We start from the raw sequence: 13170 nt of genomic DNA, 5'->3' as shown, positions 1-13170 counted from the left end.
TCCTCTCATGTCTTCCAAGAGAATTGGTATAATTACTTCCTTAAATGTTTGGTAGAATTCACCAGTGAACCCATCTGGCCTTGTTGCCGTTTTGCAAGGTTATTATTGATAAATCCACTTTCTTTAGTAGATATAGGCCTTTTCAGATGGCTTCTCTCTTCTTGTTTGAGCACTGGACAATTGTGTTTTTAAAGGAATTGGTCAGTTTATTCTAGTTGGTCACATTTGTGGTCAGAGAGTTGTTCATAATATTCCTTTATTATCCTTTTGATGATCTTTGGGATCTGTAGTGATGTCCTCTTTCATTTCTGGTATTAGTTGTGTCCTCTAAATTATCCTGGCTAGAAGTTTATCAATTTTATTGCTCTTTTCAAAGAAAGAACCAGAGTTTGGTTTCATTCATTTTCTCTATTGATATCTGTTTTCAACTTCATTAATTTCTGCTCTAGTTCTTACTATCTCTTTTCTTCTGCTGACTTGATTTTTAACTTGTTCTTCTCTTTCTGGTTTCCTGAGGTGGAAGTTATTCTAGATTTTCCTTTTTTTCCCCTAATGTATACACTTAAATGTTATAAATTTCCTTCTAAGCACTACTTCTGCCACATCCCACCAATTTTGCTAAGTTGTGTTTTCATTTAGTTCAAAATACTCAGTTTAATTAAAATTTCTCTTGATTTCCTTGACCCATGTGTTATTTAGAAGTGTTGCTTAATCTCCATGTTTAGGATTTTCCAGTTATCTTGTAACTTATTTCTAGTTTAATTGCATTAAATTCTGAGAGCAGATATTACATAATTTCTGTTCTTTTAAAGGGGTTTTTTGTCCCACATGTGGTGAATATGAGCTTGAGAAGACTTTGTATTCTGTTGTTGGATAAAACAGTCTACAGATGTCCATTTTATTCCATCAACTGATTTTTAATTCAACTATATCCTTAACTGATTTTTGCCTGCTGGATCTGTCCACTTCTGATCAAGGTTGTTGAAATCTCCAACTCTGACTGTGAATTTATCTATTTCCAGTAGTTTTTGCCTCATATAGGTTGATGCTGTTTTTAGGCACATACACATTAACCCCTTCTTGATGAACTAACCCCTTTATCATTATTTAATGTCCTTATTACTGATAATGTTTCTTTCTTTGAAGTCTGCTCTTCTTGAAAATTATATAGCTGCTCTTTCTTTTGATTAGCCGTAGTGTGGTATATTTTCTTTCTATCCTTTTAATCTATGTCTATATTTAAAATGGGTTTCTTGTAGATAATGTACTGTTTGTCAGAGTGGATCTAAAACCAAGACCAATCTATTTTTAAACTGGTACATTCAAATGACATTCAAAGTGGTTACTGATACGGTGGTAATATTAATACCTATCATATTCATTACTATTTTCTAATTGTTGCCCTTGGTTCTTTTTCTGGCTTTTGTAGTTTTAATAGCATATTCTAAGATTCTGTTTCTCTCCTTAGTGTATTAGTTATACTTTTTTCCCCCACCTTTTTTAGTGGATGCCATAGAATTTTATACTTTTATAGCTAATCCAAGTCAACTATGAAATAACTCATCACAGGTAGTGTACATTATAGTAACAAAATAATCCTAAATCCTTCTTTGTACAACTGCTGTTATTCACTTCATTTATACATAAGCATATACATTAGCATACATAATCAAATACATTGTTGGTATTTGGAAGAAACTGTTATCCTGTTAGATCAATTAAAAATAAAAAGAAAAGTTTTTATTTTACCATCACTTATTCCTTCATTGCTCTTCCTTTATACAGATCCGAGTTTTTGACCTATATTACACTCGTCTCTCTAAATGTTTCTTGCATGGTGAATGAATTCCATCAATTTTTGTTTCAGAAAATCTTTATCCTTCACTTTTGAAAGAACAGTTTTGCAGAGTACAGAAATCTATGCTGGTGATATTTTTTTTCTTAATCTCTGGCTTTCTTCAGAGTAGACTGGTGTTCTCTGAATTTCCTAGATCTGTGGTTTGGTTTCTGTCATTAATTTGGGGTAAAATCTGTCATTGTTTCAAATATCTCTTCTTTCTCTATTACCATGTGTACATATGTTATACCTTTTGTAACTGTCCCAAATGTTTTTTTTTTTTTTCAGTCTTTGCTTACCTCTCCAATATTGGGGTAGCAGTTTGCCCTCTATTCTCCAGTCTCTTATGAATCCAAGAAGAGTTACTGATTTTTCAATCTGTTCAACTTAACTTGCTGTCAGGATGGAGTGGTGACTTTCAGCTTTTAATGGAGAAACAAAGTCTTGGATGCGCACATGGAACATTCACCAAGATATATCCCATGCTAGCTTTTAATACAGTCCCAAGGTTTGAAATCATACAGAGTATGTTCTTTGACTATAACAGAATTATAAAATAATTCTGTATAAATATTATAAAATAATTCTGTTATAGTCAAGGAACATACTCTATAACCCAAGTACTTGGGAATTAAAAATTTCTTATAAATTTAATCACTAAAAGACATAGAAAGCTTAATTAGATTACATAAAGCTTAATTCCTATGTACATAAGTCACTTATAGAGCTAGCATACAGGTTAAAGACTAAAGTAGTAAAAAAAAAAGTGATATACAATATAAAAAGTAAAATGTGTGATATGAAAAACCTGAAATGTATCTGGGGGAAAGTAAAAATGTAGTTTTAGAATGTGTTCAAACTTAAGTTGTTAGCAATGACAAAGGCTTTTGTTATACGTAAACTTCATGGTAACCACACAGGAAAACATGTAATAGATATACAAAAGATAAATAAATCTAAGGACACCACAAAAGAAAACCATCAAATCACACAGAAAGAGAAAGGAACAGAAGAACTGCAATACAGCCTGAAAACAATGCACAAATGGCCAATGAGTATATACCTACCAGTATACAGAGTAGCTGAATGGATAGAAACCAATCCAAGACCGAGCTATATGCTGCCTACCAGTAATGCACTTAAGATATAAAGACATAAACTGACTGGAAGTGCAAGTGAAAGGACTAAAAAGATTCCTTGTAAATAGAAATCAAATGAAAGTTGTTTTGGCTATATTTACATGAGACAAACAGGCTGTAATAAATGACAAAGAAGGACATTACATAATGATAAAGGGGTTAATCCAACAAAGTGAAACTGAAGTCGCTCAGTCGTGTCCGACTCTTTGCGACCCCATGGACTTTAGCCCAGCAGGCTAATGGGTTGCCATTTCCTTCCCCAGGGGATCTTCCCGACCCAGGGATCGAACCCAGGTCTCCCACATTGTAGGCAGACGCTTTACCATCTGAGTCACCAGGGAAATCCAACAAAAGGATATAATATTTGTAAGCATTTATAAACCCAACATAGAAGCACTTAAATATATAAAGCAAATATTAAAACTTACAGAAATAGATAGCAATACAGTAACAGTAGGATACTTCAATGTCCCATTTTCAACAATAAATACATCATCCAGAGAGAAAAATCAATTAAAAAAAAACCCCACCATTGTCTTTAAATGACATGTTAAACCAGATGAACTTAGATGTATGTAGAACATTTCACCTAAAAGCAACAAAATATACATTGTTCTCAAGTGCACAGAACATTCTCCAAGACAGATTTTAGGCCACAAATCAAGTCTTAATAAATTTGAGAAGAATGAAATATCAAGGTTCTTTTTTTTTGAGTACGTGGCATGAAACTAAAAATCAATTACAGAACAGACCTGGAAAATTTGCAAACATGTACATTAAACAACATGCTACTGGACAAAGGATCAAAGAAGAGAAACAAAGGATAAAAAAGATACTTTGAGGCAAACAAAAATGCAAATATAACATACCAAAACTTAACGGAATACAGTTATTAGAAGGAAGTTCATAGTGAGAAGTACCTAGAAAGGAACTAGAAAAAGATGAATGAAGAACGTGGATGGAAGGAAATGGATTCAAAAGACAACAGAGAAGATGAAGAGCTGGATCTCTGAAAAGTAAACAAAATTGACAAACCTTTATCTAGGCTCAAGAAAAAGAAAGGACTTAAAACGAGAAATGTTGGCGATGTTACAAGTGACACCACAAAAATGCAAAGGATCATGAGATTATGAATGCTGCTGCCATTGCTGTCGCTTCAGTCGTGTCTGACTCTGCAACCCCATAGACAGCAGCCCACCAGGCTCCCCCGTCCCTGGGATTCTCCAGGCAAGAACATTGGAGTGGGTTGCCATTTCCTTCTCCAATGCATGAAAGTGAAAAGTGAAAGTGAAGTTGCTCAGTCTTGTCTGATTCTTAGCAACCCCATAGACTGCAGCATACCAGGTTCCTCTGTCCATGGGATTTTCCAGGCAAGAGTACCGGAGTGGGTTGCCACTGCCTTCTCCAGAGATTATGAATGACTGTATGCCAGCAAACTGACCAGCCTAGAAGAAATGGATAAATTCCTAGAAACGTAGAAAACCTGAGTATATTAATTACTAGTAAGGAGATTAAATCAGCAATCCAAAACCTCCCAACAAAAACTCTAGGACCAGATGACTTCACTAGTGAATTCTACCAAAATTTAAAGAATTAATACCAAATCTTACCCAATTTTACAAGGTTAGCATCACCCTGGTACCAAAACCAGAAAAGGACACTTCAAGAAGAAAAATTACAGGCCAATATCCCTCATGAACATAGATACAAAATCCCTCAACAAAATACCAGCAAACAATTCAAGAATACATTAAAAGATCAGAAACCATGACCAAGTAGGATTTATTAAAAGGATCCAAGGATGGTTCAACATCTGCAAATCAATGAATGTAATATACTATATTGACAAAATGGGGGATAAAAATTATACAACAATCTTGATAGAAAGAGAAAAAGCTGTTGACAAAATTCATTCATTTACGGTAAAATTCTCAACAAAGCAGGAACAGAGAAAATTCACCTCAGCATAAAAAAGGCCATTGGACATATCCACAGATAACATAACATGCTCAACACTGAAAAACTTTTCCTCTAAGATCAGGAACAAGACAAGAATGTCCCCTCTTGCCACTTTTATTCAACACAGTATTGGAAGTCCTAAGCAGAGCAATTAATTAAGCAAGAAAAAGAAAAGGCATCCAACTCAGAAATAAGTACACCTTTGCAGATGACATATGTACAGAAAACCCTAAAAATGCCATCAAAGACTATTAAAACTAATAAATCCAGTAAAGTTGCAGGATATAAAATCAATATATAGAAATCTGTGTTTTTATACATGAATAACACCTATGAAAAAGGAAAATAAAGAAAAAAATTCTTTCTGAAAGCATCAAAAAGAATAAAGTATCTAGGAATAAATTTTAACCAAGGAAGCAAAAGACCTGTATACTGAAAACTATGACTCTGAAGGATACTGAGGACGACAGAAATAAATGGAAAGCTGCTTTGTGTTCATGAATTAGAAGATTACTGGTAAGATGTCCATACTAGCCAAAGCAAACTACAGATGTATTTCAATCCTCATAAAAATTCCAACAGAATTTTTAACAGACATAGAAAACAAACAGTCCTAAAATTTGTATAGACCCATCAAAGACCTCAAATAGCCAAAGCCATCTTAAGACAAAAGAACAAGGCTAGAAGCATCATGCTTCCTCAATTTCAAATACATCACAAAGCTCTGACAGAACAGTATGGTATTGGCATAAAAACATATAAGATCAACGGAACACAACAGAGAACCCAAGAATAAACCCATACACCTGTGGTCAATTAATTTAAAACAAAGGCATTTAACAAATGGTACTGGGAAAATTGGACCAAAAACAAAAAAATAACTCAAAATGATTTAAATGTAAGACTTAAAACCATAAAATTCCTAGAAAAAAAAATAGGTGGTAAACTTTGACATCAGTATTGTCATTAATGTTTTGGATTTGATATAAAAAGTAAAGGCAACAAAATAAAAAAGTGGGACTACATCAAGCTAAAAAGCTTCACAGCAAAGGAAGTCATCAACAACAAAACACAAATGAATGGGAGAAAATAGCTGCAAATCATATTTCTGACAAAGGGTTAATTAATAATGCAAAATTTATAAGGAACTCATATGACTCAGTAGCAAGAAAATAAACTATCCAATTTTAAAAAATGGGCAGAGGCTCTGAACAGACATTTTCCCAAAGAAGACATAAAAATGGTACATGAAAAGGTACTCAACATCACTAATCATTGGGAAAAATGCAAATCAAAACCACAGTGTCCCCTCACACTGGTTGGAAAGGCTATTATCAAAAAATAAGTACAGGTGAGGATGTGGAGAAAAGGGAACCCTGGTACACTGTTGGTGGGAATGTAAACTGGTGTAGCTTCTATGGAAAACAGTATAGACGTTCTACCTGTGATCCAGCAGTTCTACTTCTGGGTATTTTTCCAGAGAAAAACATTAACTTGATAAGTTCACAACCATGTTCACTGAAGCATTATTTACAACTTACAAGATGTGGAAACATGCTCAATAATAAATGAATAAAGAAAATATACATACATACATAAAGGCATATTCAGCCATATAGAAGAAATCCTGCCATTTGAGACAACATGGATGGACTCAGCATTATGCTAAGTGAAACAGATCTGACAGAGAAAGACAAATATCATATGAGCCAACTTAAATATATGTAGAACCTTACAAAAACAAAAATCCCAAGAAAACTGAACTCATAGATTAGAGAAGATTGGGTACAGTGGGGGCTTAAGAGTTAGATGAAATGAATGAAGGGGGTCAAAAGGGGGTGCAAACTTTCAGTTACAAAGTAGTCATGAGCATGTAATGATAATATGGTAACTAAATACTGTATTGCAAGTTTTAAAGTGCTAAGAGATCTTAACAGTTCTCATCACAAGAAAAAATTTTGTAACTATCTTTGGTGAGGGATGTTAACTAGGCTTATTAACCATTTCACAATGTGTATAAATATAAAATGATGTTGTACACCTGAAACTAATGTTATCTGTCAATTATACCTCAATTAAAAAAAAAAAGAAACCAAAGAATGTATGGAAAATAACCCAGAAAGGAGAAATTATTTCAGACATATGGAGGTAAAGTCTTATGAACTATAAATTGAAATATTTAAAATGGATAAACTCCTAGAAATATATAAAATGTATAGGAATAATTTGAATAGACTCATCAACTGTAAAAAGTGTATTAGGAACAGTAGTCAAAGACCTGCCCTCTGAAAAATCAACTGTAAAAAGTGTATTAGGAACAGTAGTCAAAGACCTGCCCTCTGAAAAAACCTTAGGTCTAAATGTTTTTATTCTATCAAATTCTACCAAACTTTCAATAGCTGTTTTATGCAACTTGTTGCAGAACCCAGAAAATGGGGAAGTGGGAAGCTTCCCATCTCATAAACAAAAAATCCATACCAAGAGAATAAAAATAATAGGCCCATTTTGTTTATGTACACAGATGCAAAATCCTAAATAAAGCAATAGTTAAATGAATCCAACATAGCACTAAAAATAACAGATCATGAACAAGCAGAATTTGTGCCAATAATGCAAGGATTACTTAATATCAGAAAAATTCATCAATATACTTCTCTACATGAGTAAAACATTTCATGATAATTTTAACTGAACCGGAACAATCACTTCATGAAGTTCAACACCTGTCTATAATTGTTATGGATTAACCTTAGATGCATTCCCTTTAAGGTAAGAAACAAGATTAAGAATGTTTTAACACAGAACTGGAAATCCTAACACTATTAAGAAAAAATGTAGGGAATGGAAGAAAAAAAAGTATATCCTCCAAATATTTAAAAATCAAAACACTTCTAAATAATCCAGGGGTCAAAAAAGAAATCATAAAGGAAATAAAATATTCTGATTTTGAATAACAACAAAAACATAAAATCTGTGGGATGCATCTAAAGCAGTACATAGACGGAAATGTATAGTTTTAATGTCTTTATTAAAATCAATTATCTAAGCTTCCAAAAAGCTAAAACAAGAGCAAATTAAAACCAAAATAGAAAGGAATAATAAAAACGAGAGCATAAAGCAATACAAATAAATGGATAAAATTTAAAAAGCCAAAAGTTGGTTCTTTGAAATAAATCAATAAACTTGATTAAAACCCTAGCATGATTTGTCAGGTAAAAAAACAATCAGGAAAGAAGCTACCAATATAAAAAAGGAAAGCAGAAACATAATACAGATCCCATGGTCATTAAAAAGATATTAAAAATATTCTGAATTATGTCAGAAATATTGGAAATTACATAAAATGGACAAATTCCTTAAAAGATACAACTTATCAAAATTTTCACAAAGAAACAGAATGAATAATCCTGTATCCGTCATGATCCACAATATCCTCACTGAAATGCCCCCAAACCCCTCTTATTCTTGGGTCCAGATGACTTCAGTGGTAAATTCTTCAAAATATTAAGAGTTAAAAATAACATCAACCTTAGAAACTCTTCCAACAAAGGGGAGGAAGGGACACTTCCCAAACTGTTGTGAGGCCAGTGTAATAACCCTAATACCAAAACCTGACAGGGATGTTATAAGAAAATGAAATTACAGATCTATATCCTTCCATAAGCACAGATACAAAAGCCCTTAACACAATATTACCATATCAAACAGCAGTATATAAAAGGGTAATACATCATAACCAAGTGAAGTTTATCTCAAAGATACAAAGCTGGTTTAACACTGAAAATCAACCAGGATAGTTCACCATATTACCAAACTAAAACATAAAGAATCACATGATCATCTTGAAAAATGGAGGAAAAAAATGGAGAATTTTTGAAATTCAACACCTATCCATGGTTCTCAGATATCTATTAAACATTGTACAGGAAATTCTAGCCAGTGCTATAAGGGGATAACAAGAGATAAAAAGACATGGAAATCGAAACAATCCTTAGATGACATAATTGTGTATATCAAAATCAAAAAGGTTCTACACAAAGGTTAGAAAAATTGAATGAATTTAGCAAGGTTGTTAAGTTACAAAGTCAAAGGCACAAAATTGACTGCATTTGTATAGAATAGTAATGAGTAACTGGAAGATTAATTAAAAAACAATTCTACTTACCGCAGCACCAAAAATCTTAAAAATTTTAGGAGTTGAGAAAGTTTGCCAGATTTCTACACTGAAGACTACAAAACCTTCCTAAAAGACCTAAGATAAATGGAGAGCGATAACATGCTTATGAAATACGAGAGTCAATATTAAGATGTCAGTGCTTTCAAAAATGATCTATAAATTCAGAGCAATCAAAATCATATCAGATTTTTCTTTAATTCATTAGCTGGTTCCAAAATTTATATAGAAATGCAAAGAACCTAGATAGGATAGCCAAACTTACTACCAGATCTCAAAGTTAGGCAGAAAGCTATGGCAATCAAGACTGTGCTACTGGTATGAGGATAAATGAACAGAATCAGAGTCCAGAAGTAGACCCATATTTACACAGTTTTAGATATTTTTCAGTTTTTTGGTCATACCGTGCAGCTTTTGGGATTTTAGTTCTTAGACCAGAGATTGAAGCCATGCCTCCTGCAGTGGAAGCTTGGAGCTCTAACCACTGGACTGCCAGGGAATTCCCCAATTAGTTAATTTTAAAGAGGCACCAAATGAATTCAATGGAGATTGAGAACATTTTCAGCCAATTCAGCCAAACCAAACATATTTTTAAGGGGTTTGGAGGAAGGAAGATCTTCAATCCTTACATAAATGAATTTAAGATGGATTGTGAATTTAAATATGAGACTGCTTTCAGAAGAAAACATAATTACCTTTATGAACTTGGGGTTGATAATATTTTGGATAAGACACAAAAAACACAAAATCAAGGAAAAAAAAAAACTTCATCAAAATAAAACACTTCTGGCTCCTCAAATCACCAGTAAGAAAATATATAGGCAGAGCACAGACTGGAGAAAAATGCAAGTAATACATACATCTGACAAAGAACTTACATCCTTATGAAAAGGATTCCAACCATTCTGTAATGAGACAAGCAGCCTATTGAAAAAAATGGCCAAGGATGTTAAGAGATATTTCAGAAAAACATAAATTGCTAGTAAACATATAAAAAGAAGTTAAATGTCATTTGTTATGCAAATTAAAATCATGAGCTATAATAAAACTGAAACTCACATTATTGTACACAAATGCACATAAAATGACACCCACAATCACTTGGGAAAACTTTTTGACAGTGTCTCATAAAATTAAACATAGACCTACCTATGACCAAGCAATTCTACTTGTTATTTAATAGAAATAAAAACATGTCCATGAAGAATGTTCATAATAACTTTATTTATGATCACCCCGAATTGGAAATAACTCAGATGTCCATAAACCAGAGAAAGGATAAATTGTGAGATGTTCACAAAAAGGAACACTTCTGAGTAGCAAAAAAATACTCCAAACTATGGATATATGCAACAAGATGTTTGAATATCACTGACATTGTAAACAAAGTAATATACAAAAGTGAAAATGTACAATTCCATTTATATGAAATTCAAGAACAGGTACAGTTAGTCTATGTGAACAGAAAACAATGAAAAAAATGATTGCCAAGGGTGGAAAGGGAGAGAAATTTCCTGCACAGTTTGAGATGATGGAAAGGTTCTCTATCTGAGTTAGTATTACAGAGACATACACATTTGTCAAAAGTGATAAAATGTAATCCTAAAATCAATCCACTTCACTGTCCCCAAATTTTACTTGAATACAGACCATTTTACCTTAAAATCTGCTACTTCCAAAAACAGCTGTTAAGACATGTGAACTCACTTCAATTTACTGAGTTGGCCAAAAAGTTTCTTCAGTTTTCTACGTAAAAATAAGACATTTTTCATTTTCACCAAGAACTTTATTGAACAACATATTCACCATTTCGTTCCACTACCTTCTGTCATTTTCCAGGCAACTTCAAAATTCCATCTTCCCAAAACTTATCTTTTTGAGGAAAGAACTGTTCTAGGTAACTTTTACAGTCTTCCAGAGAGTTAAAAATTTTTCCATTAAGAGAATTTTGTAAAGACGGAAATCAATGGACATCACAGGTACAGTATCTGGTGAATACAGCAGATGAATCAGAACTTCCCAGCCGAGCAGTAACAGCTTTTGTCCAGTCACTGAAGTCAGTCAGTCTTGTGGAATCCTGATGGAAGATTATACATTTTCTGTTGACCGATTCTGGATGCTTTTTGTTGACGGCTCCTTTCAGTTGGTCTAATTGGGAGCAGTACGTGTTGGCACTGTTGAGCTTTCTGGAAAAAGCTCACAACAGGGACTTCGTTCCAATCCCACCATCACTTTCTCTGGATGAAGACTGGCCTTAGTTGTGGTTGGTGGTGGTTCATCTTGTTTGCCCTACAATCTCTTCTGTTCCACAGTATTATATAGTATCCACTTTTCACTGCCCGTCATAATTTGTTTTAAAAATGAAACATTGTTATGTCTCAGTAGAGAATTACATGCAGAAATATGGTCAAGAAGGTTTTTTTCATTTGACTTATGTGGAACCCAAACATCAAAGCAATGAACATCCAAGCTGGTACAAATGATTTTCCACTCTTATTTTGGATATTTTTAGTATGTTGGCTATCTTCTGCATGGTATATATAATGCTGATCACAGTACCTTCTTCATATACCACACTTTTTTTTTTTTTGCATTTCAGTTGCATTTTTGTCTTTTTTAAAATAATAAAGCATAATAAATAATAAAGCTGAAAATATTGCTTCTTCCATCTTCAATATTAAAATGGTTACACAAAAATCCATCAATTTTCATTTTTTAAAATGCACTTTTATATGACAACTGTCACAGTACAATCTAACAAAACTGTTCTGAATGAAGTCAGACAACTAAGCGCTACCAAAGCCAACTTAGGAAAAGACTGAATGAACCTTTTAACCAACCCAATACAACAGCTTTGTTTTTGAGTCAAAATAAATACTATTCAAAATAAAACTTCAATTGTTTTTGAATTCACTACATGTTCTGGTGAAATATTGCTCATAAAATTTTACTTTCTTGCCCTATGTCTTAATCATTAGGAACATGATTCATTATGTTGTACAATAAACATTAAAGGCTGAATATCCTAAAGATAGTCTGAGTCCTCAACTCCTTTTAAAACAGAGGCCTAGATAAATTGACTTGTCTAGGATCATGTTCTATCTCATTTCAGAAATAAAAAAATATATAGTCTTCCCTTGCAAATACTAACACATGTACAAAAACAATAGCTTACCTTTTTAATAAACACCCATGAAATAATGTGTTTACAATGACTGAGCATCATTAGGACAGTGGAATATTTCAGACATAAATACAGTATATTTTAATGAACACATTTAAAAAAAAATTTTTTTTGGCTATACCATGCAGCACATGGGATCTTAGATCCCTGACCAGGCATCAAGCCTGTGCTCCCTGCATTGGAAACATTGGAGTCTTAACCAATGACTGCTAAGGAAGTCCCAGAAAGCACATATTTTCTATTCATTGAAGGCAGTTCCAAATTTACACTGGCTGGTTTTTCATGAATGATGCAATTGTAGTTGAAGTGTGTTGGTCTTTACGTGTGTTGGTCTTTACAGTCGGTACATTTCAAACAGACAGCTTTCAAAAACTGTACTGATAATCTATACAACTTGGGTAACAAAAGAACTGGATTTCTGAAAACTGCAGTTAGTGAAAGGCATATAATAACATTATATGCATTACATTAAATGCAGTAAAATTTAACTAAATAAAGCTGGCAGTGCTGGTTTTGATGAGCAGAGAGAGGTTTAAAATGCATTTAAATAATGGAAAAAAGACTTACTTATATAGGAAAATTTTTATTTAATGTAATTTCATAAACTTTAAAAAATTACTAAGAGCTGCACAACAGGTATGCTACATTTACTGACAATGAAGATAACAAGTTCTATTAGATAGCCACAGTGTCTGAGGTCCAGAATTTTAAACTGTTATGATAGTATTTCCAACTATTGATTATTCATAAAAATCTAACAATCACCATTATTACAAACATTATTAGTTATGATCTTTTGCAGTAATATCATTCAGGTTATCTCACATAAACAGCACTTTAATAATGTTCTGTTTTTATGAAAACAGAAGACATTTTA

The sequence above is a fragment of the Oryx dammah genome, unplaced genomic scaffold (assembly GCF_014754425.2).
Source record: "Oryx dammah isolate SB20612 unplaced genomic scaffold, SCBI_Odam_1.1 HiC_scaffold_2, whole genome shotgun sequence".
NCBI classification, from domain to species: Eukaryota; Metazoa; Chordata; class Mammalia; order Artiodactyla; family Bovidae; genus Oryx; species Oryx dammah.
The sequence above is the reverse complement of the archived record's forward strand: the minus strand, read 5'-3'. Positions refer to the sequence as shown.